The sequence below is a fragment of the Gossypium arboreum genome, chromosome 3, assembly GCF_025698485.1.
Source record: "Gossypium arboreum isolate Shixiya-1 chromosome 3, ASM2569848v2, whole genome shotgun sequence".
Classification (NCBI taxonomy): Eukaryota; Viridiplantae; Streptophyta; class Magnoliopsida; order Malvales; family Malvaceae; genus Gossypium; species Gossypium arboreum.
The window spans coordinates 95,308,311-95,315,826 of record NC_069072.1 but is presented as its reverse complement, the minus strand read 5'-3'; positions in this window follow the sequence as shown (position 1 = coordinate 95,315,826).

Below are 7,516 nucleotides of genomic sequence, written 5' to 3'. Positions count from 1 at the left end.
CCCCATGGATCTGTTTTTCTCTCAACCCAGTCCAATACAAAGGCACCCGAAACCTTTTCCCATATAAAGCCTCATAAGGCGCCATCTTTAAACTTGTTTGATAACTGTTATTGTAAGTGAATTCAACCAATGGCAAGTATTTTTCCCAACTTCCCTGAAATTCGAGAACACAACACCTCAACATGTCTTCTAAAAGCTCAACTTGATTCCCAAAGCCTATTGTAACTTTTTCCAAAATCTCAAGGTAAACCTTAGGTCTCAATCTAAAACAGTTGACCACGGTACTCCGTGAATCCTCACAATCTCAGAAATATATAAGTCAGTTAGTCTCTCGTTTGAGTAGTTGGTATGTACTGGTATGAAATAAGCTGACTTTGTTAGCCGATCGACAACAACCCATACTGCATCTTTCTTTTTCGAGGTTACTGGCAAACCGTCACAAAATCCATAGTGATACAATCCCATTTCCACTCAGGGACCATAATAAGCTGAAGTAGACTCGAAGGTACTTGATGTTCAGCCTTTACTTGCTGACATGTAAGGCACTTGGAGACAAACTCAGAAATGTCTCTTTTCATACCCGACCACCAATACATTTTCTTAAGGTCGTTACACATTTTCACACTACCCGGATGGACGAAAAAACAACCACTATGTGCTTCTCTCAGAATCCATTGAATAAGCTCATCGTTCTAGGTACACAAACTCTATCTTTAAACATTTTACATCCATCGGCATTAAGGTGAAAATCTAACTCAATACCCAACTCGCACTGAGTTTTCTCGGCTTGCAACTCAATGTCGTTCTTCTGAGCTTTACAAATCTCTTGTAGGAATATTGGTTTATCCCTCAAATCTGTTAAAACTGAACCGTCATCCAATAAAGCCAAGTGGTCATTCATAGCTCTCAATGCAAATAAGGATTTTCTACTTAAAGCATCGACAACCACGTTTGACTTTCCCGGATGGTAATCTATCATCAGTTCGTAATCTTTTATCAGCTCTAACCATCGACGTTACTGAAAATTCAACTCCTTTTGAGTCATCAAGTACTTTAAGCTCATATGGTCTGTGAATACGCAACATTTCTCTCCATACAAATAGTGTCTCCAAATCTTCAGCGCGAACACAATGGCGGCCAACTCCAAATCGTGTGTCGGGTAGTTTTTCTCATGTGGCTTTAGTTGTCTCGAGGCATAGGCTATAACCTTGCTTTCTTACATGAGCATTCACCCCAAACCATTTAAGGAGGCGTCGCTATAAATCAGAACTCCTTACCCGACTCTGGTTGCACTAAAATTGGTGCTTCGATCAACAAAGTCTTTAATTTCTTGAAACTCCACTGACACTTTTCTGTCCAAACAAACTTGACGTCTTTTTGCAGCAGTCTCGTCATTGGGGTAGATATAATGGAAATTCCATTTACAAACCGTCTATAGTATCCGGCCAAACCCAAAAAGCTTTAAACTTCTGTCACATTCCTCGGCGGTTTCCACAAAACAATGCCGGGATCTTATTTGGGTCAACTCAGATCTCGTCACCTGACACAATGTGTCCTAAGAATCCGACCTCCTTAAGCCAAAATTCACTCTTATGAATTTGGTGTATAACTGCTTGTCTTTCAAGGTTTGCAACACAACTCTTAGATGCTCTGTGTGCTCACTGTCTTTATGTGAATAAATCAATATGTCATCGATAAAGACAACGATGAACTTATCCAGCTACAGCTTGAAAATGAGGTTCATTAAATCTATAAAAATTGTCGGGGCATTAGTCAGACCAAAGGGCATGACAAGGAACTCATAATGCCCGTATCTTGTTTGAAATGTAGTCTTCGACACATCTTGCTCTTTAACCCTTAACGGGTAGTATCCCGAACTCAGGTCAATCTTGGATAATACCGCGGCTCCTTTTAACTAATCGAACAAATCATCGATCCTTGGTAAAGGATATTTTTTCTTTACTGTTATCTTGTTCAGTTGTCTATAGTCAATGCATAACCTCATCGACCTATCTTTCTTCTTAACAAAAAGTACTAGAGCACCCCACAGGGAAACACTCGGTCTTGCAAAGCCCTTGTCTGTAAGCTCTTGTAACTGTGCCTTTAACTCTTTTAACTCTATTGGAGCCATCCTATATGGAGTAATCGAGATAGGTGTCGTTCCAATGACTAACTCAATTCCAAACTTAGCTTCTCTTACTGGGGGTAATCCGGGTAATTCCTCTTGTAATATATCTGTAAACTCACAAATCACTGGTATTGATTCTATCTTCAACTCAGACACTTGAGTATTTAACACAAAAGCTAGGTAAGACTCAGATCCTTTTCTCAAATACTTCTCAACAGTTAACGACGATATTACTATTGGCAGATTATCTGACTCACTTGGTCCAACCCAGAGAACACTTTCATCTTCACATTTCAACTCTATTATCTATTTCCCACAGTCCACTACAACACTATGAGCAGTCAACAAATCCTTCCCAAGGATTACATCAAACTCATTAAACGCCAATAACAGCAAGTTAGCCGGAAAACAATGGCCTCTAATTTTCAAAGGGCAATTTCTACACACTTGGTCAACTAATACATGCCTGCCTAAAGGGTTAGACACTTTTATCACAAACCCAGTGGACTCTACTATCATGTTTATACGGGATATCAAATCTATACAAATATAAGAGTGGGTAGATCCCGGGTCAATTAAGGCAACAACAGTTATATCGTGGATGGAAAAAGTACTCGTGATCACATCAGGAGACTCTACCTTTTCCCAGGCACGTATAGCATAGGTCCTTACTAGCGTCCTGTCCTAATACCTCTGTAACACCCCGAACCCGAGACCATCGCCGGTGTCGGACACGAGGGGTTAACAAGCCAAGTTCACATGTTTTGCCCACCAATTTGACATTTCCAGTCAGGCTGGAAAACTGCGTCACCGTCGCCTTAAAAATCATATCTCGAGTTTCAAAACTCGGAAACTGGTTTCATAAATTTTCCCTGAATTTATACTCATATATCCATCCATGGATTTATTTCTAGAATTTTTGGTCGGGCCAATTGGTACAGTTTATTAGTTAAAGTCACCCATGTTACAGGGATCGACTGCTCTGACCTTCGCACGTTATAACTTGAATATCTCTCCGTACAGGGCTTTAATACTGGTGCCGTTTGTTTCTAATGAAACTAGACTCAAAATGGAATCTGTAAATATAAGGCACGACTCCTAATTCTTTCTGGATAATTTATAGTAAATTTTTAAAGTTGCGACAGGGGAACCAGAAACCGTTCTGGCCCTGTCTCACAATAGCTTTAATATCTCTTAACATGTAACTCCTATGACCATTTCGTTTCTTCCATATGAAAATAGACTCATCAAGGTTCATTTACATAGCTTATTCACTATTTAATACCATTCCTACAAATTTTGGTGATTTTCACATTCACGTCATTGCAGCTGGCAGCATCTGTTTTAAGGTAGGTCTTACCTATTTTGTAGTCTCCATGAACCAACTAGTCTTGCCATACATAGGTTCATATATGATCATTTTAACCATACCAATGGCTGATCATGTGACCAACACTCCCATTTCCAATCCATAATCACATCATGACACCATATATATATACATACAAACCAAAAATAGTCCAAGTTCATGCTTCCTTTTACGAGCCATTTTCGCATGGCCGTATACATATACATCACCACATTTTTAAACCAACAAGGGGTAGTCCTATACATGCCATTTCAAAGTTCAAACAAAATTTATACCAAAATAGAGGCGTTGATAGTGTGGATGACTTCGACTTTATTGATCCCGAATCCGATTGCTATCGAGCGAAATCTATAAAACAGAGAGCCAAAGTAACGGGGTAAGCATTTTTATGCTTAGTAAGTCTCAAGGAATATAATCAACTCTAATTACAGCAATACATTCACATAGCCAAATGCATCATTTCATTAATACACATTCATACTTCACACTTCATCATTATATACTTTCACAAAGTATCAATCAATTCAATAACTGAAATTCATTAGTCGATTGAGCGAATGTTGCTCAAACATGTCGACTTTCCAATGCACATATAAACGTACCTTATTCTTTGGGCTTCTCGAGTGTACTAATTGAATTTATTACAGCAACCAACACTCACCTCCAGCCCAAGATTCTTCGGATTATAACCGGATATAAGCATGTGCACAAATGCCTTCGGTCTTAGCCGGATAGAATGACTTCATACGAATGCCTTGGTCTTAGCCCTGATATAGCCGCTAGCACAATTGCCTTGGTCTTAACCGGATATAATTTCCAGCATAATTGTCTTGAGGCTTAGCCGGATATCATTCAATTTCACATGCACACATACATCAATAATCATTGGACATACATATTTCATTTTCGTTACTAAGGCTCAAACACAATTATAATCATTAGCATAATCGCCGGGACTTAGCCCGGTAGAATTGAATACTCATACACACATAAATCAATAATCAATACATCCATATTTCATTCCACATAATTCAATTAAGGTCACTTCTTGAGGACTTACCTCGGATGTTGTCGAACGGCTTTTACAGCTATTCGATCACTTTTTCCTTCCCCTTGTCCAATTGTGGCCCTCTTAGCTCTTGAGCTAATTCAAACAAATTCAATCTATTAAAACCTCATTGTGCTAGCTTATGGCCGAATATGACAAGGAGTTTAAATGGTCATATGGCCACTCTTTAGCTTGAATACACAATGGTCATGCACATTTTATACTACATCAAGCAATTCAATACAATTTATTCGAGCATCAAGGAAAAGCTAAGGCCTTCAATAGGCTACCCAAGGCCGAATATTCATGTACATGTTGAGGCCAATTATGCACTTAATACCTCACAAAAACAGCATGCATTTTACTAGTTAATGCTTTGCATATTGTTGCTCAAAACTTATAATATAGCATCAAGCACTCATATGTGTGCTAGGCCGAATGTGCTTGCAATTTCACGTTCATTCTTCAACATCTTCTTCTTTAAACAAACGTTTGCATCACTTAGTTCATAACCAAACATCATGTGCAAACATATATATACATATATGAGCATGGCCGAATTTCAAGGTGTCCATAGCCATCCAAAACACAAATTTTAACTAACATGCAAGAAGCATGAACCATGCTTATGAATGCATCATGGCCGAATATGACGATCATGCTCCTTTTCAACTTCAATCATGATTAAACAAAAAGAAAACTCAAAATCTTACTCAAGAGTAGACAATCCATCATTGCATGCATCATCATCAAGCTTTACACTTAGCATGCAATGGCTTTATCACCATAACAACTTTGGCCAAATACCATTTCCATGGCATAACAAAGATTTGAGCCATGGCTAACATGCACATCAAGTTAGCAACCAAAACATGCATGAAACTCCTAACACAACCTCCTACATACCTTAATCTTGATGCAAACTTAGCCAAATCTCCTTCTAGATCTCTTCCAACCCAAGCATGAAGCAAAAATCCTCCCCTTTTCCTTAGTATTTTCGCCAAGAAGTGAAAATAGATGAACAAATTTTTTCTTTTCTTTCTATAGGATATTCGCCAAGGGCTATGGAGAAAGATGAACACTTTTTTTTTGTTTCTCATCCTACTAACATTAATTTTTTTCCATACTCTTATTTTATTATTTCTAACATCCACCACTAGCAAAACATGTTTAAGACATGTTTTCTTTTATATATTCATCACCATGGCCGCCACTTCCTCTCTTTGGGTAAATTGACATGCAAAACCATACTTTTGCATGCATGTACTATTAGACCTTTGAAGATTGGCCTATCACCTTTCAACAATGTTTCATATAAGTCCATCTAAATAAATTCACATGGAAATGATCAAATTAATCCATGCAACTTTCACACATGCATTTGCTAACATCATAAACATAGAATATAACTTCTAATTACTTATAAGACTCGGTTTAACGGTCCCGACACCACTTCCCGACTAGGGTCAAATTAGAGACGTCACAACTCTCCCCCACTTAAGAAATTTTCGTCCCCGAAAATCTTACCGGTAAATAGGTTTGAATATCGCTCTTTCATAGAGTTCTCGGTCTCCCAAGTAGCTTCTTCTATCCCGTGCTTGAGCCATAACACTTTCACTAGCGGAACCCGTTTGTTTCGCAATTCTTTCACTTCCCGTGATAGGATACGGATCGGTTCTTCCTCATAACTCATATTAGCTTGAATTTCAATTTCGATGGACTAATCACGTGCGATGGATCGGATCTATAGCGTCAAGCATCGAAACATGAAAGACATCGTGAACCTTTTAAGTTCGGGGCAAAATCAAACGATATGCCACCGGACCGACTCGCTTCGGATATCTCATATGGCCCAATGAACCTCGGGCTCACTTGCCCTTATGGTCAATCGAGTATCTTTTTCCAAGGCGATACCTTGAGAAACACTTTATCACCCACCGATACTCGATATCCTTACGCTTCAGATCCGCGTCGACTTCGACGATCGGAGCCTATCTTTAGACTTTCACGGATTACTTTCACTTTCTGCTCAGATCTCTAATCAAATCCACCCGAAAATCTTGCTTTCACCGAGCTCATCCAAAACAATGGTGTACGGCATTTACGACCGTACAAGGCCTCGTAGGGTGCCATCTTAATACTTGATTGAAAGTCGTTGTTGTGGCGAATTCAATCAACGGCAAATACCGCTCCCATGAACCACTAAACTCGAGGACGCAACATCTTAACATATCCTCAAGTATCTGAATTATCCGCTCGGATTGACCATTGGTTTGGGGGTGAAAGGCGGTGCTGAAATGCAACTTGGTACCCAAAGCTTCTTGCAAATTTTTCCAAAATAGCGAGGTAAATCTCGGATCTCTATCCGACACGATGGAAATAGGCACCCCGTGTAATCTCACAACGAGAAACGTACAATTCGGCTAATTTGTCCATTGAAAAATCCGTGCGTCGGGACAAAGTGGGCCGACTTAGTCAATCTATCTACCACGACCCAAACCGTATCCTTCTTACTTGCGACAATGGCGGTCCGGATACAAAGTCCATTGTGACTCGATCCCATTTCCACTCGGGTATCGTGATTGGTCAAGTAATCCTCAAGGCACCGATGTTCCGCTTTCACTTGTTGACATATTAAACATCTCGAAACAAAGTCGGAGATGTCTCGCTTCATACCATGCCACCAAAACCGACGTTTCAAATCATTGTACATCTTCGTACTCCCGGGTGGATTGCCATTCGGCTACAATGGGCTTCATTCGAATTATCGAAATGAGTTCAATTCTTTGGAACATCTGAAGACTTTTGAACCTCAAACAATCGTCATCGTCGATTTGAAATTCCGAGTCCTTGTTCGAACACACTCAAATTTGCGTTTTGCGACCAACTCGTCGTCGACTTTCCGAGCTTCTCGAATTTGATGTATCAATAGTGGTTTGGCTTTCAATTCAGCTACTAACACACTATCGGA